Raw genomic sequence first — 24642 nt, forward strand, 5'->3', positions numbered from 1 at the left:
GAAATTAGGTTCTAGACACACACACACACACACACACACACACACACACACACACACACACACACAGTGAAAACTCCTCTTGAATATATATCTCTGAGTTTCTTCTGTTTCCCCACCCTTCCTATAAGCCTCCTACGACAGAAATATCTGCAAAGCATCTGAAGCAGGTAAAAGTTAGAGGATGTGAAATGGCACATTCAGCACTCAAAAGGAAAAATACCAATCTGCAACATATACAGGTGGAAGGTTCTGAAGGTGAGAGTACTTTTATGGAACAGGCTGATCCTCAGAGTGAAAGAAGAGGCCGGCATATAGCAGGTTAATAAGTTCAGCAAATGACTCCTGAACATGTCAAGTTCAGCAGTGTCAGAAGGTCATGAGAACTAGAGACATGGAAGCAGGTATTGTTGTGAGCAACTATATTCCTCCTACAAAATGCCTCTCAGTATTGGCACAGAGACCAGATATAGCCAACAGTGCAAAATACTGCAAGGAATCAAGTATGTTATCCATAAGTTAAACTGTGACCCAAAAGAAGTCCCATACTGGAAATCGCTCAAACAAGAGCCCCTTCACCAACACCGTTATGCCACCAACAATGCTGATGTCCACTGACAATTCAACAGGAAGGGTAGCATTCAGCCTACCTGCTTAGGTGTTCAAATGGCTAAATCTTGGGCTAAGGGACATGTTATAAACTTACATCATTCTTCATCTTGTGTACACATACAGTTCTTACTCATTCTGTTTTTTGAAGGTAGTGACTTTTAACAATAGTAACCAAGAAAAAGGCATCAAGACTCTAGCTGTAAAGTCCTCAATATTCAGAATACTTTAATGATAATAAAAACATTCTGGTTCACTCAAGAACTGCACTGCCTAACATGAGTCTGATGAATACTCTTCCTACAATGTCACCAAAATTCTTTCACCAATCCAGCTTTAATATCTCTTTCCAGACTATATTCTCTAGCAGGCCTAATGACACCCAACTTCTGCTACTAGTTCCAGACTGAGCACACTGCTTTCTCCCTCACCTTGGCATCCCTCCACCCCAACCAAATCCAACTTGACCTCTGAAACCAAGTTCTTCATGGAACCTTTCCTAGACCCTTCCAGCTCTGCAGCCCCAATTTGCTCACTAATGTTCTGTCTCAGAACATTTTTATTATTCATTTCCTCCCAGCAGTATTTATCTCTGCCTCCTAAGCTACACCAAAATCTCCTAAGAAGGCAACCACGTCTCATACTTCCTACAAAGAAGCCAGGAGCTACACTTCAGGGATTTAACCATTTCATGTGCTTACCCTTTACTTGCAATCTTCTCCCTTATGCCCTCCTGGTTTTCATACAAATCCAAACAATTGAAGATTATCACCTTTTTAAAGCACAAGCAACTCATAGGAGAACATTTATTTGGTACCTTCCCATTTCAATGTATACTGAGCTTTATAAAAATAATCAGAAACATCTTCAAATGGAACTGGTGGCAACCAAAAGTTAAGCTTTGAAAGATGAGATTCTGATGGATGTGGATAAGGTAAAGGCTGTGCTCAGATCAAAGGGTCTGCTGCTCTCTTTCCCTGGGGAAACCACTTTGTCTCCCTGTTCAAACTGCCGTATTAAGAGCCTGGGCAGGACTTCCCCGGTGGCACAGTAGATAAGAATCCGCCTGCCAATGCAGAGGAAACGGGTTCAATCCCTGGTCCGGGAAGATCCCACATGCCGTGGAGCAACCAAGCCCATGCACCACAACTACTGAGCCCGTGCTCTAGAGCCCGCGCGCCACAACTACTGAAGCACGCGTGCCTAGAGCCCGTGCTCCGCAACAAGAGAAGCCACCACAAGGAGAAGCCCACGCACCACAACAAGGAGTAGCCCCCGCAAGCTGCAACCAGAGAAAGCCCGCACAATGCAACGAAGACCCAACACAGCCACAAAAAAAAAAAAAAAAAAAAAAAAATCACGTGGTTTGGAGTATCTGCCTGCCCTGAGTCATGTGCCTATAGTGACTCACTGCTACTCTCCTCCTTCTCCAGCTAGTTCCAGACTAAGCTCAGAATTACCATGACACCATGTTACAGAGCTGCAGTCCTAGCAGTCTACCAAATTACAATATAGATCTTGCTTGATCAATTCCAGCAGCTGATGTGTTCAAACAGTTGTAGAATAAATCACAGCTATAATGCCACTTCAGGGATCTGTAACCTAAAGGGATGCCTGTGAATCTTTGGAAAAATATAAAAACTGTAAAGCAATATCTACTTTGTATATTAAAAGTAGATTTATGAAGGTGAGCTAATAAAATATAACAGCACCTCAAAAGAGGTTAAGAATTATTAGAAACTGTTTGAGAGCACACATCCTTAATCCGTGACAATGTTAGGGAGAAAGTAATAAGCTAACATTCAGAAGGCGGCTGGTTTACTTTCGATCACAAGTGACCCAGAGAATCAATGAAAAGCTGAGAAGCCAAAGGACTGTCACAGAGGAGTCTTCACCACCAAGAGCACCACACTGCAGGTAGCTACGATTTCCAACTTACCCAAGACGAGGTAGGCACTAAGAGGCAGAGGCAGGACTCCAGCCTCAGTTTGACTTCATGCTACAGCATTAGCTCAGAATAACTGGGAAATGAGAGGGCAGACAGGAGAGAGTGTGTCTTTGAAGACAGGTTTGCTATTATGGATAATGGGAAAGGGCCACTCACTTTCCTTGGACAAGGTGAGAACCTAGAAAACTCTTGGTAGACATATTAAAGAAATAGAATATAACAGGGAAGAGGGAAAAGGGTAGGAAAGTGTTACAGCCAGTTTGAAGGGCCTCTTAATATGCCTATGATTTATTTGTGTATATAATGTCCACAAATTGCCTATTTTCTCTTGGATGAGCTGTCAGATTTCTATTAAACATGAGAGTTTCAGATTATCAGGATTTTTTGTTTGTTTAAAGACAAGGGCCAAGGTCTACAGAAAGTCAAGAAGAGAACAAAATTTTAAACTACTATATTGTCTGTCCACTCAATCTTACATATTCAGAAAGATCCCAGTATCCTTTAAATATGGGTAGTGATGATATTTAGTCCTGTAATTGTAACAATTCTTGGAGGTTACAGATCAACAGCTAATAATAATAGGCTCCCGCTTCCTATAAGCTGATACTTCCTTTCCAAACTAAATAGAGCATATGCTAACAATCCTGAACTTTTAGGAAAGATTTGTTTGTTATGATATTGCTAGGGATATACTTGAGGTAGTTAAACTTTTGGCAAGAGTTGACCATTGGGAAATAGCAGAAAAGAGACACTCCAGCTAGGAGTGAATGCTGCTACCTTCCCCACTAAAACCAGAACAAATGGAAAAACAAGCTTACTTCCTGAGTAAAGGGAATCAGGGATTCAGAAGTAGTCGAAGGGTTTGCAATCTTTTTCTGTGAAGAGCCAGAGTAAATATTTTAGGCTTTTTGGTCAAATACACTCTTTGTGTGTCTATTTTTTAACAATCCTTTAAAAATGTAAAAACCATTTTTAACTCACAGACTGCAAAAACAGGTTGTAGGCTAGATTTCACCCACACACAGGCTGTAGTTTGCTATCTCTGGTACAGACAACAAATGGGGATTTATGTGAGACAGCACACTTTATTATAAAGGTAGATTTGGGACAAATAAGAGTCAAAGTAAAAGCAAACTACTGTCAAGTAATAATCTGAGCCAGAAGAGCTCACAGTAAACATGAAGAGAACACATTAAGACTACATGTGAATATAGTTAATTCTAACTGGGAAGGTAAGTAAAAAGGGAACACAAGGAGGAAAGAAAAAAAATTAGAAGACAATTAGAACAGAGTCTACCAGAACCTTATTGTTATGTTGCAGCCTCCAGTGAGCTAGGACATGAACTGCCTGCAAGTCTTTTCCAACTGAACAACCATACGTAAACTTAACTTTTAATATTAAGTGAAGAGAAACATTTAAATACACAAAAAGCAAACCATTTACTACCTACCACGTAACTTACTTTTTATTGAAAGTATCTTGCATTCATGACTGATGCTTTCTGGGTAACGCCATACATTTTAACATTAAAAGTTAAATTATTTTTTACATGCAAGTAGTGTTTATGGTTTTCCCCACATAGGATTACTGATTATAAAACGATGACACACCACATGGGTTAAGTGTCTCTTTTAATAGAAAAGCCAGCAAACTGTCTAATTCTGTTTCCTCCCAAACCACAAACTGAGTGGTAAATGAGCCTCTAGCCAACATATTCAAAGCTGAGAGGATTAAAAATGCAAAAATAAGTCCTCAGATCCAATTAAGGGAGCCCGGCTACATACATGTTAATCAATACCAGTGGACTCCAGGAAGCTGGAAGACATTCTGATAACCCCACTCTGGTAACATTTACCTCAATTAGCCTTTTTCCAGTTTCCAACTCATGAATAAAAGATAATACGTTGTTAATTCTATTTCAGAAAATTTTTTGCAAGTTGTTTTATTTACAATGCCAACTTTTAAAAGTCACTAAACTAAAGTTAACTGGACAATAAACTAGGCATAAATTGCTTTACAAAAAGAGGGAAAGCCCAAAATGCCACTTTCTATAGAGAACCCACAGTTTAATTTTATTCAGAGCAAAGAATAAAGAACTTTTGATCATACTAGAAGAAATTGAGCCATAAGTTTGGAATCTGTACTGAAACTACACATGCAATGAGGACAACATTCTGCTAATACAACTGATTTGCTGCTGCATTTGTGGACTGTTTTTCTAATATTAACAATTATAAACAAAGCAGTGCAACTAGTATTTGGAACAATCCTTACAGTGTTACAGCATCAGACACAAAATTTCACTTCTCCTCACACCACTGGTTCTCTTTGCGTACCTAGAAGAAGAGACAGATATAAGGAAGTACCTTAAGTAGTCTTTTCTAAGACTACTATCTAGTGATTCATCAATAGCCTGTGAGGTGGGTCAGAAGGAAATAGATGGAAAACCGGAAAAACCCAGTTAACAGTACGCTTCCAGGTTACCATTCTTTCCCTCCCCAGTTTTTTATTGTGCCCTGCTGAAATTATCAAGAAAAGCAAAGACAATGGGCAATTACAGCTTTAGTCACCAGAGATGACCTGCATCAACAAAATCATTCTGATCTATTAATTTCTTCCCCATTCACTAAGTTGCTCTGAAGTATCCTGGCACATAATCCATAGGGCCTGCTCTTCTGAAGTCAAATATTGATGGCTTACATGTAAGGTCCCAGGTGCCAAAACTAGTAACTGCTAAGGAACAAATATCAAACAGCACCTTTGGATGAAAACTAATTGTTCTTATGCTTATAAAAGAACAGTATCATCTAAGTGCTTAGACTAAGAGGCAGACCAGAATATTTTTAGCATACAGAAGGTACCTATTTTCCCTCAAGTCAAGTCAAGACTCCTTGATATAAATACCTCTTTTCCTAGCATGCTATGGGTTTCAGTCTCTCTTGAAAAGCATTTGATCAAGAACAAGCTGTTAGCCACCTACCTGGGCTTCCTCTTCTTCAGTAAAATCATTTTTGATATTGAATGTCTTTCGAATCTCCTCAGGAGTTTTCCCCTTGATCATATTGGCAACAGTCTTGCAGGTAACATCAAGCAGACCTTTGATGTCTAAGTAGTTTGCTGCCTGTAAAGTAATTGTTGTTTTCATTAAAGTATACTTGATGCTTTAAATTAAATCCAGAATCAGTGACTAACAATCCATATCTAACTTAGCTTACAATACTAGTTAATTTTAAGAAATTAAATGAATAAATAAATCAGACAAATTCTTCTGTGAAAGATTATTGTATGTCCCATTCTTTGTTATACCTCTGTAATACTGAGTCCTTGCACTACACTCAGCAAACTACACTACCTCAAATGTCAAAGAATGGCCACTACTGGCAGTTGTGTACGTGTGCACACACACAAACACAAGTTTGTGTTTGACAAAAATATTTAAAGAATTCAGTGATTTTCCTGGTGGTCCAGTGGTTAGGACTCTACGATCTCACTGCCAAGGGCCCAGGTTCAATCCCTGGTCGGGGAACTAAGATCCCATAACCAGTTATAGCATTACATTTTACTGACCTTCTGATTGAACTTTTGGTTTCTTTGATTTTCTCTATTGTTTTCCTGTTTTCTATTTTACTGATTTCTGCTCTTACCTTTACTACTCCCTTTCTTTGGGATGAAATTCATCTTTCATTAGTTTCTTAAAGTAAAAGCTTAGACTGCTGGGCTTCCCTGGTGGCGCAGTGGTTAGGAGTCCGCCTGCCAATGCAGGGGACACGGGTTTGTGCCCCGGACCAGGAGGATCCCACATGCCGCGGAGCGGCTGGGCCCGTGGGCCGGGGCCGCTGGGAGCGCGCGTGCTCCATGGCGGGAGAGGCCGCAACAGTGAGAGGCCCACGTGCCACAAAAAAAAAGAAAAAAAAGCTTAGACTGCTGATTTGAAACTTTTCTTTTCTTTCTTTTTTTTTAATATATTTATTTATTTATTTTATTTTTGGCTGCATTGGGTCTTTGCTGCTACACGTGGGCTTTCTCTAGTTGTGGCAAGTGGGAGCTACTCTTCGTTGCAGTGCATGGGCTTCTCATTGTGGTGGCTTCTCTTGTTACCGAGCACAGGCTCTAGGCACGTGGGCTTCAGTAGCTGTGGCACGAGTGCTCAGTAGTTGTGGCTCACGGGCTGCAGAGCACAGGCTCAGTAGTTGTGGTGCATGGGCTTAGTTGCTCTGCGGCATGTGGGATCTTCCTGGACCAGGGATCAAACCCATGTTCCCTGCATTGGCAGGCGGATTCTTAACCACTGTGCCACCAGGGAAGCCCCTTTCTTTTCTAATATAGGTGTTTAGGGCTATCAATTGCCCTCTAAATGCTACTTTAGCTTAATATCGCAGATTTTCGTATGTTGTGTTTCATTTCCATTCAGTTTAAAATACTAACTTTTCTTGTGATTTCTTCATTGACTCATTCTTCAGTAATCATTCTTGATTACTAAGAAATGTGTTACTTAGTTTTCAAATATTTGCAGATTTTCCAGATAGCATTCTGTTACTGATTTCTCATTTCATTCCACTGTGATTAGAAAACATATTTTGTGTGACTTGAATCCTTTCAAATGAGACTTGTTTGTTTTGTTGTGCTTTGGCCGTGCCACACAGCATGTGGGATCTTAGTTCCCCAACCAGATATTGAACCCACACCCCCTGCAATGGAAGTGCAGGAATCTTAACCACTGGACCACCAGGGAAGTTCCCCTGTGACTTGTTTTAAGGCCCACAACATGTCTATCTTGGAAGTATACACTTGAAAAGAATACGAATTCTGCTGTCATTAGTCTTCTACATCCTTATGATTCTCTGTCTACTTGTTTTATCAATTATTTAGAGACAGGTTTTGAAATCTCTAACTATGATTGTGGATTTGCCTACTTAACCTTTAGAGTTCTATTGGTTTTTGCTTCACTTTCTGGAAGTTCTGCTTTTAGGTAGAAAAACATTGAGCATTCTTATGTCCTCGTAATAATGAACAGACCACTTTATCATTATGCAATGACCCTCTTTAATCCTGATAATATTCTTCGCTCTGAAATGTACTTTAATATAGTCACTCCAGTTTTCTTTTGGTTATTATTGTTAGCATAATATTATCTTATTCCACCCTTTAAACCTAATTGTGTCTTTATATTTAAAGTGAGTTTTTTGTAGACAGAATAGCTAACTCTTTTCTATCCAATGTGATGACCTCTAACCTTTAATTGTGGTGTTTATAGACTGTTTACATTTAACGTGGTTATTGATACATGGATTTAAATATAGCATTGCAGAGTTTAGAGTTAAAATTCAGTATCAATGAATTTAACAAATTTAACTCTATGAAGAGTGCTAAAGGTATGGACTAGAAATATCTTATACTATGCATTAAAAACATACCAGTATAAGCTCAAAAAGTGTTCCTTGGTCAACTTTCAGGAATTCTTGATCCCAAACAGGGATATCATCTGTTCGCTTTTCTTTGTTCTCATCATCCTCAGGCGGAGGAGGATCATCCTTGTGGTGGGTGCACCACTGAATGACCTACAACAACAGAAGTTCATTCCTATATGGCACTTTATAACAAGGTACTTCGTTCCACTGCTGGGGCAAGGTTATTCCTACACGGGGCTAAGAACTAACTGTAAGTCAACTTGAATAGTAAAGTTAGTAGCCCAGCTTGAAAAGCACAACCCTAGAGTTCATGGAAGATCTTAGATAACAGCGAACCATGAAGACAGATTACTATACTTGACCATACTAAAAAGCTCCTGTGCAAAAAAACACATTAAGTCAGACAGGACAATGACTGGGAAATACCTGCAACACATACATGCCAGCAATGGATTACCTTATAAAATATAAAATCTTAACAATCTCTACACAGAAATGGGCTAAAGATATGAACAGGCAATTTACAAAATATATCTGAATATGAATAGTCTAAAAGGAGGAAATACTCAGCCTCATTAAATGCAAAATTATCACTACAGATACTACTTTAGACTGCACCCCCAAAAGATAAATAAAAATCAAGATGTCGATACTAATCATTGGCAACAGTGTGAGGATAACATGAACGTTTCTACTATAGAGTGTAAACTGGTATAATCCCTTTGAAAAGTAACCTAGGAGTACCTAGGGAAGCTGAATATGTGCATACACTATCACCAAGCAATTCTAAACACCCTAGACACATGCACAACACTACCCAGTATAAGAACAATGCAGGAAAAGTCCAAAGTTCCCTTAGTAATGGAATGAACACATTAAAGTTTCCAGAAGCTGATTAGCTAGACCGTGCACCATCATATAGACCACAATCTACACTGAAAGTGTTAAGTTACAGAATCTAGGTGGTAGGAAAATGGGTGTTTGCTGTATAATTTAACTTTTCTGTATGATTTAACTTTTTTTTTTAATATTATAATGTTGGGGGAATAAACAATGCTGAGAGAAAATGGAGAATTGAGAAATTATACTATAAGGATACAAAAAAGGGAAAGAACTACTTCTAGAAGAAAAAGCCAAGCATAAAGGGCTTTAATTAAATAGCTTTTTAAGAAGTATTCCAGGGCTGCCCTGGTGGTGCAGTGGTTGACAGTTCGCCTGCCAATGCAGGGGACACGGGTTCGTGCCCCGGTCCAGGAAGATTCCACATGTCGCGGAGTGGATAGGCCCGTGAGCCATGGTCACTAGGCCTGCAGGTCTGGAGCCTGTGCTCCACAACCGGAGAAGCCACATCAGTGAGAGGCCCGCGTACCGCAAAAAAAAAAAAAAAAAAAAAAAAAGTATTTCAAAACCTAAGTTCTCTCGTCTCTTAATCATAGAGAGGAAAGCAGTACCTTAAGAATACCTAGTACTAAATAAAAAAAAATTTTTTTAAAAGCTTTAAAAAAAAAAAGGCTATGTAAGAAATTAATGCTGATGGGAGTTTCTGGTCAGAGGAGAGACAAGGAAGGGAAATTTTACTTTACACTTTTACAGTTTGGGGGTCATATAATCAGTAAATATACTTAAGTTTAAATATTGATAAGTAATAATGCAATAGATTGGAAAAAAATTATTCTAAGTGGCCCTGTATCACACAATCCATTAACTCTAACCTCTACTTCTTTGCCTGTTCACTATGATCTAGCCACCACACTAGCCTCCCTGCCTTACCTCAAAAGACAGGACATGCTCTTATCTTAGGGTCACTGCACTTACTCCCACTGCCCAGAGCTTTCTTCTCCCACATATTCATGTCTCTGTTCAAAGATCCACTTCTCACAGTAAGGCATTTCCTGACCATCTTTATTTTACAAATAGCCAACTCCCCCCTACCATCCCATTTATACTCCACAGCTTTTCCATCTGACATATTTGTGTTGTATGCTTCCCACACACCTTCAGAATGTAAACTACCTAAGAACAGATCTTGTCTCTTTAGTTCACTGCCGTACCTCCAGCACCTAAAAAATGCCTGGAATTTGAATGAATGCAAGTAAAAGTCCTTTTAGAAGCATATTATATTAGCATAAGATAGAATGTTAATTTGCAACACAAAACCCTGAAGTCAGAAAGGAGATCTGGGCTTCCCTGGTGGCTCAGTGGTTGAGAATCCACCTGCCAATACAGGGGACATGGGTTCGAGCCCTGGTACGGGAGGATCCCACATGCTGCAGAGCAACTAAGCTCATGTGCCACAACTACTCAGCCTGCACTCTAGAGCCCGCGTGCCAAAACTACTGAGCCCGTGTGCCATACCTACTGAAGCCCGCGAGCCACAACTACTGAGCCCGTGAGCCACAACTACCGAAGCCTGCCTGCCTGGAGCCCGTGCTCTGCAACAAGAGAAGCCACCGCAATGAGAAGCCCATGCACCGCAAGGAAGAGTAGCCCCTGCTCGTCACAACTAGAGAAAGCCCACATGCAGCAACGAAGACCCAACGCAGCCAAAAATAAATAAAAAATAATAAAAAAAAAAAGAAAGGACATCTAACTAGATAAAAATATAGAGCTGTGAATTGACCTAAGACAAGCAAAGTGGTAAAAACTACATAAAGAACTCCTATAAAAAGCCTATTAAGACTACAAAATGGATGAACCTTGAAAACACTACACTAAGCGAAATAAGCCAGACAAAAAAGAATATCCTATGATCCCATTTTTTATAAGATAGCCCAGTATAGTCAAAGTCACAGAGACAGAATACAGAATAGTGGTTACAAGGGGCTTTTTACCCGGGGATATTTAGGGATATTAAAAAGACTGGTAATAGCCAATCATGGTAAGAATATAGAAAAATATGCAATGCAGCTGTATTTCATGCCAGGGTCAAGAGAAAGCATAAAATGCAACTGTATATGGTCAATGACTCTGAAAATTCCTCAGGAAGGGGCCAACTGGAAACGACCATTCCCATCTCTAAGCCTAGCCAGTTTTCCCAGCAATGTGGAAACTGGCTGCTGTTTCTTCAGAAGAGCATTCAGTTAAACAGCTGCCTCTATTAAGGAGCCATATGCTCTGAAACACTAAAATCCTATTCAATGTAGAGGGCTGGGGAATTCCCAGGTGGTCCAATGGTTAGGACTCGGTGCTTTCACTGCCATGGGCCCCGGTTCAATCCCTGGTCGGGGAACTAAGATCCCTGCAAGCCGTGCACAGTGCAGCCAAAAAAATAATAATATGTAGAGGACTGTTTATGCTTAGACACAGGGTAAGGTGATCAACTAAAAAAAAAAAAAAAAAACCAAAAAAAGCACATATCTTGTTCTCAAACTCCTTTTTTTTTAAATTATTTTCATTTTTGGCTACATTGGGTCTTCGTCGCTGTGTGTGGGCTTTCTCCACTTGCGGCGAGCAGGGGCTACTCTTCGTTGTGGTGCGCGGGCTTCTCTTGTTGCGGAGCATGCGCTCTAGGCGCGTGAGCTCAGCAGTTGTGGCTCGCGAGCTCTAGAGCACAGGCTCAGCAGTTGTGGTGCACGGGCTTAGTTGCCCCGTGGCATGTGGGATCTTCCTGGACCAGGGCTCGAACCCGTGTCCCCTGCATTGGCAGGCGGATTCTTAACCACTGACCACCAGGGAAGTACTAAGTAAACCAGAAGAGAGTTGCCATTATTTTCTAGCCCCATTATAACAACCAGGCTGTTTCAAACAAGTAACTTGTAAGACATGTTATCTGGAAGACTATAAAAAGTACTTTACTAAGAATAGTTCTCTTGAAAGTATTTAAAACTGGCGGTTCCTAGCAACAGCTCCATGAACCACCCAAAACTATATAAAAATGTGTGAGAAGACAAATACAGGATTATATAAAAAGGGTTTTCTTAATTAGGAGGAAAAGTGATTTAATAAGTGGGATTGAGATAACTGGGCAACCACCTGGGAAAAAATTAAAGCTAGACGCTTACCCTTACTCTTTATACCAAACTCTAAATGGACTGCACTTAGGAAAATAAAACAATGTGAGGTATTGCAGAAGTAACAGAATCTCAATCTATTAAAATTTGAAGCCCAAAAATGTATATATACACACACAGACACACACAACAGATCGTGCAGCCACTGACAGAAAACAAGGCAGGCAGCTCCATACATACTGGTATGATTTCAAGATTAAAGTTTTTAAAAGCCAAGTATAAAAGATAAATGTTACCTGAATAAAAATGGGAATATACTTATATTTATATTTAAAATATCTTCAAAAGGATATACAAGGAATTGTTAATATTATGTCCAAGGTAATTAATGAGAACATGGGTTGAGAGACGTAGTTTCAACATATACCCTTTAGTGTTATTCATCACATACATACTACTTATAATTTTGAATATATAGGTTTCTCTAATAAAAAGTCCTAACTTTTAGACTATCAAAGTGGTTGCTGAGCTCCAAAGAGAAAACTTAAAATCCGTATGTTACTTAAAGATTCTAAATAAGAGTATTTTTCAAACCAAATGGGTCCATCCTTCAGTTTCTACAGGACTAAAAAAGAGCTGCCAAAGACACTTGTGTAACAGAAGTACCAAGATCAGAGGTCAAAAGTACTGCATTGCTATACTGGTTGCAGCACAGCACCAGTTATGCTGACATGGTTAAGTGCTGAGGCATACATTTGAGTCCCTAATATATAGCTGTGCTAGGCAGGGAAGAATCAGCAATGAATACAGGAGGATGGGAGGAACTGTTGCAACTTTAGATAGAGTTGCTCAGGATGCCTCACAGAGAAGATGACATTTTAATTAAAATCCTAAAGGAGAGAACACCTAAGCAGAGGAAATGACAAATGCAAAGGCCTTCTGATAGTGTCCTAAAAACACTAAGGAATCTAGTGTTACAAGAGCAGAGTTAGCCAGGTTGAAAGGAGAAGACAGGGCCCTAATAGGGCCTTCTGCAATTTGGCTACTATATTGGTAAGAGATAGCAGAGAGCAGGAGGGGAAAGAGGGAAACCAATTATGAGGCTAGCAATGACCCAGGCAAGTACAAGTGGCTTGTACAAGGTATATAGCTATGGAAGAAGAAATAGTCCAATTCTGTATGCATTTTGAAGTGAGAGGCAACAGGATTTGCCAACAGATGGAAAGCAGAATGTGAAAGGAGTTAGCGACAGCTAAGGCTTATAACACGAGGAACCAGACGGATGGAGCTGCCATTGGAGTTGCCACTAATTGATATGGGGAAAGTTGTCAGAGAACTTGTTTTAGAGGGCAGGGAATCAAGAATTCTAGTTTGGGGACTTCCTTAGTGGCACAGTGGTTAAGAATCCACCTGCCGGTGCAGGGAACACAGGTTCAAGCCCTGGTCCAGGAAGATCCCACATGCCGCGGAGCAACTAAGCCCATGCGCCACAACTACTGAGCCCGCGCGCCACAACTACTGAAGCCCACGCACCTAGAGCCCGTGCTCTGCAACGAGAAGCCATTGCAATGAGAAGCCTGTGCACCACAAAGAAGAGTAGCCCCCGCTCGCTGCAACTAGAGAAAGCTCGCACGCAGCAACAAAGACCCAATGCAGCCAAAAATAAATTAAAAAAAGAAAACAATTCTAGTTTAATAAGTTTGAGATACCTATTAGATATTCAATGGTTGACCAAGAAGTTAAATATGCAAGTCTAAAAATCAAAAGAAGAGAACAGAACTGTAGGTAAGTTTGGGAAATGATGTATAAATGATTTATAACACTATGAGTCTAGCTGAGGGACTGACTGAGTATTGATACAGTGAAGAGGTACAATGATTAAGCAAACTCCCAGGAACTGAAGGCTTTAAAGATGGGGAGACAGGTTGTCAGTGAGCTAAGTATTAAGTATCCTGAAAGCCAAATGCAGAAGGGACTGATCTACTGTCAAAGGCTATCAATAAGTCTAGATGAGAAATGAAACAATGCACTTGACAACATGGAGATCAATGAGTTTAACAAGCTTCTCCAGTGGAGTGGTAAATATGAGAGTATATTCAAAAAGTATTCTATTTTCCTGTATGGGTACATTCACTCATCTCCCCTCTATTCCTCCCCACCAATGCCTTTACCTGATCCCATCTTTGCTGAGAGTAAAACTATAAAATGACAATATTTCAATTTGGATCAAGCCACTTATGCTTTTCTTGAACTAGTATGAAGTATTTTTAACTCAGAGGGGAGAAAAAGAAGTTATACTATGGAAAATACATGTGTTTGGGGAAATGGACAGATTAGAGGAAATGAAATACAGAAGACCAGCTTGTTTAGATACAAATGTTATTTGGAAGAAGGCTTAAGTCACATTAAAAATAAGGGCCTTACAGTTGTAAAGGATCACTTCTCCAGCATTTAAACCGAGGATATGAAATGGTTTTTGCTTTTAGACTAAATGCACAAGTACCAACAGTCATTCCTTTAAGCTATTTAGTTTCAAGGACTTCTGAAAGACACCTGTATCCTGATACCACAACCTGGACCTGAAGAAATGAGTCAATCCATGTGTACACATGCCAAGATTTTCACTTCTGATTGTCCACTGATTAGAAGATTTTATTTCAATACACTCCAGTCTTCAAGAGGCTAGAATTCTATATAAACCACTGGTACTTAAGATAAAGCCATTCACCTCTGATGCCCAAAGCTATGAAAGGAAAGAAACATTTTAATTGTTGCTGTCTATCATCCACTTGCTTCAGTGATCAAAGTTGGCAGAAAACCTTCAAGCAGTCCTATGTTCCTACACTGGCAAATGCTTCTTTGAAGCAGCACAGGAGAGACTGGTGTGCCAGGCACCAACTAAGATGAAATAAAGCAAGTATTCAGGCAGCAATTTTGTTATCAGTTTCTACATCTTCTAGATAAAGCCTTATTCACCTGCCTTTAGGGACACCTGGATAACTTTCACACTCTTTTATCAGTGACCATACTATAGTTCTTCATTCAACACGTACTTGATGAACAGTGACTGTGGGTTGTACCAAGGGGTTTACAACTTAATAAAAGTAATCTATGTAAGTCACCAGGGTGCAGGACTGTAAGTGCCATATAACTGGTGTCAATTACCCAAAACAACTTTATGTTCAGCTTTTATTTTCTATTAGAAACCAGGAAAAAAACTAAAAAGAAAACCGAAAAGAATATGTTCAGCTTTTATTTTCTATTAGAAAACAGAAGACAAACCTGCAGCTCAGTTTCTGCCTCTACCACACCTAATACTTGCTGTTAGAAGTCTTCTAACTTATTATCCCTGAAATCCTAAGTGACCAGTCTGCAGTATATGAATCTGATAATCACTCTGGTCACTTCAAAATGCCTCCCTTTTCCCTTGGCTTCCTACTCCACATATTCTCTACTTCTGACTTCACTCTTAACAGCCCATCCTGCCCCAACATGGCTACCTGCCAAGCTCATTTACTTCCACAGATATATTATATATATATATATATACTCCTATAACCCACCATACAAAGTCAGTCTATCCCCGGCAGCCTACAACTCAGGGACCAAGATCCACATACTCAACTGACTAGTAGCTTATTACAAAGATCTTTTGAGAGAATCTCTAACATACACAACATGTTCAAGCTCAAAGTCATTTTCTTTCCATTCTCCTCAAACTTGTTGCTCAGCTCTATCAACTACAAGTATCACAATCACAACCCCAACTAAAAACCTCAATTTTTTTTTAAATACATCCTGTCTACTTTACCTCAGAATGATCTCCCAAAACATCTTAATTTTACTAGATTTGAAATATCACCTCACTAGTACTACACACTGCACTCTCTCCACAAGCCTAAAGAATAACATCAGCCAACAAGTTCCCATAGCACCCCACTTGGCACAATTTTATTAATGCACTAATTATACCATGTGACCATTAGCCTTGTTTGGTGTCTATCTCCCTGCCTAGTTTATAAATCCTTCAAGAGCAAAGACCACTTCTCACTTACCTTCTTTTCACCAGCACCAGGACTTATTCTTTGCCTGCCTTTCTGCTCTCACTGAACACTGACTACTATATCTCCTGCTAATGCTTGGCATACAACTCTTTAATTAAATATCTATAAGCTACAGATAAACAAAAACTTTTGATATTTGAATGCACTCAGCCCTCCGTATCTGCAGGTCCCACATCCTCGGATTCAAACCATGGATAGAAAGTATTAAAAAATAAAAATTTTTAAATTCCAGAAAGTTCCAAAAAGCTAAAATTTGAATTTACACAGCACTTATGATGTTATTAGGTATAAATATCTAGACATAAAGTATAAGGGAGAATGTATGTAGGTTATATGCAAATACTACACCATTTTATGTAAGTTATTTGCGTATCCATGGATTTTGGTATCCATAGGGGGTCCTGGAACCAATCCCCTGCAGATATAGAGACAAATGTACTGAAGAACATTCTTATTACTACTGTTTTTTTCCCACCAATTCTAGAAACTGATTTGTAAGTCTCCATATACTATTAATGTCTACCAACCCACTGATAATACTATTAGAGATCCAGGGCTTCCCTTGTGGTGCAGTGGTTAAGAATCCGCCTGCCAACGCAGGGAACGTGGGTTTGAGTCCTGGTCCAGAAAGATCCCACATGCCGCGGAGCAACTAAGCCCGTGCGCCACAACCACTGAGCCTGCGCTCTAGAGCCCACGAGCCACGACTTCTGAAGCCTGTGCGCCGAGAGCCTGTGCTCTGCAACAAGAGAAGCCACCGCAATGAGAAGCCCGCGCACCACAAGGAAAAGTAGCCCCCACTCGCCACAACCAGAGAAAGCCCACGCGCAGCAACGAAGACCCAACTGAGCCAAAAAGTAATTAATTAATTAAAAAAAAAGGAGAGAGAGATCCATGTTAACTAGTAAAAGTTCCAGAACATTTCAGGACCTATTTTCTTGCCTTCCTCCTTTGATGCACTGCATACATGCTTTGCAGCAGTTTCAGAGCAATGACAAAACAGACAAAAAGGAAGACTTGGTTAAAAAAAAAAAAAAGAAAGAAACAGACATCTACTCAGTTTACAATCTACTCAGCTTACTCCGGCTGTTGAAACAAGGTGTTCTATTTAGCTACCATATATAAGGTATCTCTTTTCCAAAGGCTTTACTTTTGTCATTAGAAATTACGAACGCAAATTTACTTGAAAGAGAAATGGGCCATTGTCTGAGGCTTGGAAGTCATTTCAGTATTAGCTTATGGTATTATCTACCTAATAAGGGAAAAAAGTCAGTAATTCAGAAAATGCAGAAAAAACTGACCTGTACCAAAAGAAATGCAGTTAATACTTTAAAGAAAAAAAAGTAAACTTTACCCCTTCATACCCCTGAGAGTTTTCTGACACTGTTACTTCTGTAGATTTGATGTTCACAGGTTATATCAAGCTACTCATTTCTTTCCCTTTCCTCTGACCCACGTTTTCTAATAAACTTACCTTCCAACATGGTCTTAATAGTCACAGATTGTTTCGCAATTTCAACATCAACTTCAAATATCTCTCCATCAGAACTCTGCAACTTAATTGAAGGCATCTAAAAAAAGGTATTATATTGAATTTGAAATTTAAGAGATATTACTTCTATACAAACTACATTTCAAACTACAGTCTGTTAGACACCTTCTAACTTATTAACCGTAAAACCCTAAGGACCTATAGTATATAACCCTATAAAACACTAAGTGATTATTCACAGGCTAGCACACAAGTGTTTCTATAAAAATTTTGTGAAAGTATAACTCCTAGGAACAGAAGCTTTTAAAGCCTGCCCTACTGAATTCATTACTAATGTAAGTTTTAGAATTAACACTTTATATTTTTGATGCAAAATGTATCTAAAATGGACTTACTCTTTGCCTGCCTTTCTGCTCTCACTGAACAGTGACTACTCCACCTGCAAACCTGAGGGAGGTGAGCCCAAAATAAACAAAGCTACCCAGATAAGATAGTAATTTTCCCACAGTGAGACTTACCAGTGAAAAATGAGTTCAAATCCAAAGAGTAGATCAGGATATACTTATTTATGTTTGGATCAATGCAAGACCATACACAAAAGAATAAAATATTTTAAGGATAAGCACATGTTGTAAACCTAGTAAATTTCAGAGTCCTTTTTACCTTTCATTACTGACTGTCCAGGTGTCCAAGTTTGAGATCTCCTGCCAAAGTCCTCATAGTAATAACCTATTACTTGCGCCAAAAATGTATTTATTAACTCAGATTAATTATGAGTCATTAGGAAAAAGACACCTCTTACATAAAAGTTAATTAAGCAATTAACTTCAAAAGACTTGAGTTTTGGCAAAAAAAACCAAAACATAAAAACAAAAAAACACCTCTTTAAAATTAAAAGTTCTAAGCCAGCAATTTATTACCATATTCAGATTCTTGGGGGAGTGGCGCAGGGGAGGGGGGAATGGCAACAATACCTGACTGTAAAAATTCAAAACCTCTTTAAATTTCAAATATAGATTTTTTAAAGGTCCATCATAATCCTGCGATGTCGTTATAACTTAAAAACATAGAATCTGGCATTTAAAACACTGATCTAACCTTTTTAGGTCCCAAGACTTAAGACCCATTAAATCAGCTAAAATATTCATTCCGCTTTCCCCAGACAATTGTCTCCATTTCCCAAACAACAAGTTGTTAAGGCAAGGAAGCAAAAAGGTAAAGCTGTTTTAAAATCAGCCATTGAAATATCCAGCTCTCACCCATCCATGGGTGGAGAGAATCACATTTCATTTTACAGTTCACAAATATGTCTGCTTTTCCGTGTTGCTCAGCACTTGCCAATAATGCAGTTGTCCTGCTCCATGGAGAAAGACCCAGAGCAGAGGACCTTCTCTGTGACAAGGCAATAACAAAAAGTATCCCCAAAAGAAATATTTTAACGTGAGCTCAATTTTTAATTACAAAACATTCTATGATCTTTTTATGTTCCACAGTACTGGAGTGAACATTATAGAATCAAGAGTCTGGCAACACAGTTGATAAAATTACTTTTAAGCAAGACAAACATTTCATATTTCAAATAACTTTTGATAAACAGCAAGATCTGCTTAGTCATAGTCAAATTCGTCTATTAGGTTACTCCTACGGGAGCTGAGATCTTAATAAACATCAGAGAAACCATCGGTTAATCTGTAATTCGATGCACTTTGTAACGCTAAACTTGGTACTCAAAGACAACTTTTTTAGTGTTATACAGCTGGAATTCAGAGCAAATTTTTCGTATAATGATGGGTGAAATTTTGTTTGACATGCTTTCAAGACCATTCCTTCAATTCCTTATGCTCCAGTACTTGTAAATCACTCTGAGTGGGTTCTAGCAACACCATAAAGGAAAAAACCTGTTTTAAGTGACCCGAAATTCTGACACCTCTTTTTAGAGGGTAGAGTGAAATCTGCGTTGCTCTATGACAGAGAAACATTCTACTGTAACGCTCTGATGAAAAAAATCATGACCCAACACCTAAACTTGAAGTCTCCACTAAAAAGTAAACCGAAGCAGGTGAATGTCCTACCCCTTCAAAAACCAGGCACCTCGAGTTAGGACTCAGAGCACCTAAAAGCCACACCACTATGACTATGGCATCTGCTATTACAACAATGGTTTCAGCAAGCCCAGGCTGTGGCAAAGTAATGGGAGAGAAATATTCCGAAGGAGCAGGCGGCTCTCTGCCAAGATGCGGACCCAGCACAGTTAGCCAGGACCGGTGACTAGCGACGCTCGATACAGGGGCGAGAAAAGGATGGGTGCCAAGAATCCTGCGCTCCCGGACTACCACCGCCACGCTTCCTCCGGACACCAAAACAACAAACACGGACACACGCCCACGCTCACGACAGCCCCGGGAACTCCATTAAAAGCCCCGCCGCCACCCTCGCCCTGGGTGCCACTGGCTGGCAGGCTCAACGCCAAGCGAGGCCCCCGGCCCCAGCCTGGGCCCTCAGTCGAGCTCCGCCACGGCTGACGGTCGCCCCGTGAAAAGAAGACCTAACCTCGGGTTCGGCTCGCACCTTCTCCCTCCCGCCCGCCCGCCCGGGCACCCACGGGGCGCCGTGAAGACGCGAGGCTAGAGGAGGCCTCGCCGAGTCGAGGGGCGGGGTGGGAGAACAAGGCCGACAACGGGTTCCAAAGAGCCTGAGGGAAGGCCAGGCCCAAGTGCCTCCCGCCTCCAGCAGGGCCAAAGCACCAGCGGTGCTGCCACCAGCTCGCAACCCGCGGCGCCACCGCCCCTCCCAGCTCCGTCGGCGGCTACTCACAGTGTTAGGATTCAAGGAGATGGCGGGCCAGAGGCTGAGGAGAGCAGGGCGGCGTCTGCAAAAAAAAAACACAGAAAAGCGGAGAACGAGGCCAACACTGCGGAGCGGCGCGGCGTCTACCTATATATGAGCGGGCGCAGGCGCCGAGGACCCTTGCGCCCGTCAACGTCACAGAGCCGGCGGGGCTGGCCGCCGAGATCGCCTGACGACAGGCGGAGGCAGGCCGGGCGGGCCAGGCGGAGACGCGGCAGGGCGGGGCGAGGCAAGGCGAGGCAAGGCGGGCCTTGATTCTCACCCCCTCCCTCGAAAGCTAGGCTCGGTCTCCTCAAAGCGGGAACGGAGGACTGGCTGTGGTACTTCACGGCCTGCGAGGGAAAAAAATGTTTGGGAGGGGCTACGGCTCCCTTTCAGGACGGGGAAACTGGGACTCCGAGAAAGAATGGGAGTTGGCCTTTCCAGTCAGCGCTGTGAGATTCTGCTCAGGGTCTCAGTATCCTCCCCTGAACCTAATAGGAGTTAGCTCACTCTCCACAATAATCCATGCGGTGAAGTATCGTTACCCTTTTTTATTTGTAAGGGAACAGGTTCAGAACGGTTCAGCGGCAGAGCAAGGATTTTTTGGTATTCTTAACCCCTATTGCCTATCGTTGACTTCTGAAGAGGCCTCCAGTCCAAAGTAACCATTGTTGCAGAGAAACCCCAAGTGTATAGAGGAGGCCTCGCTCTGCCAGTGAATATCCATTCATTCAGCAGAAGTGTACTGGGGACGGGGGTGGGGGCGTGGAGGGGAGCGGGGCGGTGAAGAGCCACCGGGCGAGATCCTGCAGCGAACCAGGCAGCCAGGATCCAGCCTGCACAGAACTCTTGTATGGGATGCTTCCTGAGGGCTGTGTGATAGTCTCCCTAGGATGAAGCCAACCATTAAGGGAAAGGGGTTAGTCTGAAAATTCCGACCCCGCCCTCCCCCGCCCCATCCTCTCCAGTCAGAGACTGACCAGCTCTACCCTGCTCTGCTTAGGGAACATCGCCACCCCTCCCTAGGAGACGAAGGCGCCAGGCTCAGCTAACCAACAGGCACGTGATGGTATTCCTGACGCCAAAGAAACAAAAGACACTTCCACAGAGGGCCCCCTAAAGAAATCAGAGGCCTACAGCTCTTCTGGGAAGGGACTGGGCAGGGAGGCCAAGCAGCTCCTTGGGTTACCAGGTCTTTGTCTACTAGCTGTGGTATCCAGTGTCTGCCAGGTGCCACAGCTGATGACAGGAAGATGAAAGGACCTACAGCTCTCAGACTTTGTCTCACAACACCGCCCTGCCCTCAGCAGCTCAAGCTTCAGGTCTCCTCCTCAAGACCCACTGGAGCCCCTTTGCTCCCCAGCCCATGGCATACAAGGTGGCACCTTGTAAAGTCTTGCTGAGCATCGTAAGCAGTGCCACATCACACATCTAGCCTGAGGATCTAGCACGGGGCCTGGCATAAACTAGGTGTATGTTTTTTCCACACGTCTGTGGTCCCCCAATATTAGAGTCACCAAGAGCTTCTTGTTTTTAAAAAGTACATTTTATTTACTCATGCAGCTATTGTACGCATAGATTATCTCAGGAAAGATACACAAGTAATTTTTGGCCACAGGGGAGGGGAACTAGGTGACTGGAGAAGAGGGTTGGGGTGATTTTTCGCTTTATACCCTTTTTACCTTTTGGATTTTGATCCATATGTATGTATTACATATTCAAAATTTTCTTTACTTCAAAAAAATTGGCATCAGTTCAAGAAAAATACAGATTCCCGGGTCCGCTCTTGATGTAATGAATCAGACTCCCTGGGGGCAGGCTTTTCTACCTTTGAACAGGTTCCCCCAAGTGATTCTTAAACCCAGGGTAAGTTGAGAAACCACTATAGTAGGGACTTACTGATGAAGCACTGCCAAGAAGGGGCCAGCAGTGTCTGTCAAAGGTGACTCATATAGATTCACACTTTCTGAATCCACCATACCCTCCACTCAGGAGACACAAGACAGTTGCAAGACTGCAGGGTGCAGGCTGGGGAACATGCATCCCCACTCATTTATCCGTAATCACCAGCCCAGGTCAAAAAGGACTGGCCCCGACAGAGTCCTCTTGGTATGTGGGTGTGAGTGTGTTTTTTGAGGGTGTGGAGAGGCGGTGGTTCTACTGATCCTGGAGCTAGCCCTAAGAAGGCTGAGGTCTCATCCTTACTTCAGTCACTCCACACACCATGTGATCAAACTCCTTATGCTATAGAGGAAGAAAATAAAACCAAAGAGAAGGGACTTTTCCAGTGTCACAAAGCCATTGCAGAGCAGGACTGAGGTTCCAGCCCCAGCTCTGCTTCTGCAACCACAGCCCAGATACTGATTTTAGCCCCATCCCTCAAATGCCCAGGAATATTTTCTGATTAACTATTCCTAGCATACTACCTCCAGGGGAGCTAAACTCCTGGGATTCAAGCAGTCCAGGTGGGAAAATCTGGTTTTTATGGTGAATTCATTTCCAGAGATGATCACCCTTTGTAAATAGAGTTTCACTGATGTAAAGGGCTCACAGGAGCATTCCTATGAGGACCGGCCCTCTCGGTGGATCTAAAATCAAACTTTGCTGCCCAGAATTCAGTCACACTCCGTTTGTCAGGTGCTTACCCATGGAAAAGACCTCAGGCTCTGGATGTGTGTTCCAGCCCATAGGACAGCATGTAAGCTAAGAAGTAATCCAGTCTACATGGTCAGAGATCTCCTGGCTGTACTCTCCTGCTGTGTCAACTTTCTCACTCTTTCTCCCCTGATACAGTGGTAAGCACAGTGACTGTTATATGATCTTGGGCAACTTATTTCACCTCTCTGAGCCTCACGTTCCTCTGCTTAGCCACTCCTTCTTCCCTTTTGTCAAACTCTAAGCCTTCCATCTAAAATCAGACTACCTATTACTCCAGAGGAGAGAGTGCTGAATGCAAAGAATAAAGAGTGAAATTCTTGGATCTTGATTAGCAAAATGCTCTCTTGAAACCCAAAGCTGTTTTGTTTTTAAAAATAAATTTATTTATTTTATTTATCTTGGCTGCATTGGGTCTTCATTGCTGCACGCGGACTTTCTCTAGTTGTGGCGAGAGGGGGCTACTCTTCGTTGCGGTGCATGGGCTTCTCATTGCGGTGGCTTCTCTTGTTGGGGAGCACAGGCTCTAGGTGCGCGGGCTTCGGTAGTTATGGCACACAGGCTCAGTAGTTGTGGCACACGGGCTTTGTTGCTCCGTGGCATGTGGGCTCTTCCCAGACCAGGGATCAAACCCGTGTCCACTGCATTGGCAGGCGGATTCTTAACCACTGCGCCACCAGGGAGGTCCCCCAAAGATTTTTAATGCAAGTTTTTTTGAGCAATGAAAGTCCAAGAGGCTGAAGGACTCATATCTTAAATTTTACATCAGCAACAGCATAGTCAGGAAGAAAGTATGATGACACCAGAGCTAGTTTTCTAAAACACTGGGGGTGGGGAAAAAAATCAAGGCAAAGTGAGCATTGCAGTTAGCTACTGCGGTGGGCCTCTTAGAAGGGACTCTCTCTCACTCCCTCCCCCGATCCCCTCTACCCAGGAATACGGAGAGATTAGGACCTCCAGAAAGGTTTGGGAGCTCTGAGAGTGAAGAGAATCTGTGCCTTGGTCTGTGAATAAGGTCTAAAGTCTTCCATGATGAGAAAGTATGGCAGCAGTGAAGTAGAAATGGCACCTGGGTGTGCCTAGGCAAGTGGGCCTGGGAGCATCTCAGGCTGGTGAGGAGCATTGAAGTATGTCCTGAGACCCTAAAACAGCATGGAAGTTGCTCAAAGAGGGGCTAGATAAGCAGCAAGGGGCTTGTGGGATGTAATAAACGGAACCAAATGAACCTAGAAGAATCTGGACAGTCCAAGCCAGAGACTATGGCACAAACACGGACATCCGTGGGCACAGCAGAAATCAAGGATGACAGTTCACAACTGGCAGGGGTCAAGTCTACCTGCCTTCTTGAGCAGTAGAGGAAGATGGATGATAACCAAGAGCCAGACAATCTCCAGCCCCCTCAACTCCCACTCCATGCCATGATCATATAAGCTCAGACTGTAGTTTTGACCCTGGATAGCAGAAGAGGGACAAAACCCTCAACTTGACTGAGTGTACCCCTGAAATGACAGTGATCATACAACCACTTGATTGAAGTGACCAGATTATGTTTTTGCTATCATCTGGAAATAGGTACTATAGAAAGTAAAAGAGCTATAATTTTCACACACCCGAATTTTCTGACTTTAAAATTTCATACAGCCATGGTGCAAAGGAATCATATAGACCTGCTGCTGCCCACTTGCTGCT

At 41.9% G+C, this 24642-nt stretch overlaps 1 long non-coding RNA gene across 1 annotated transcript; it reads right to left on the bottom strand.

Moving 5' to 3' along the window:
* Positions 1 to 3993: 3993 nt before the first annotated feature.
* On the bottom strand, positions 3994 to 8258 carry LOC112399682 (uncharacterized). The gene is made up of 3 exons (XR_003003289.1): positions 7970 to 8258; positions 5536 to 5676; positions 3994 to 4891 (listed from the first exon to the last, which is right to left on the bottom strand). It is a non-coding gene; the product is annotated as an uncharacterized LOC112399682 (long non-coding RNA).
* Positions 8259 to 24642: the final 16384 nt, after the last annotated feature.

The sequence above is a fragment of the Neophocaena asiaeorientalis genome, unplaced genomic scaffold (assembly GCF_003031525.2).
Source record: "Neophocaena asiaeorientalis asiaeorientalis breed wild unplaced genomic scaffold, Neophocaena_asiaeorientalis_V1.1 scaffold235, whole genome shotgun sequence".
Lineage (NCBI taxonomy): Eukaryota > Metazoa > Chordata > Mammalia > Artiodactyla > Phocoenidae > Neophocaena > Neophocaena asiaeorientalis.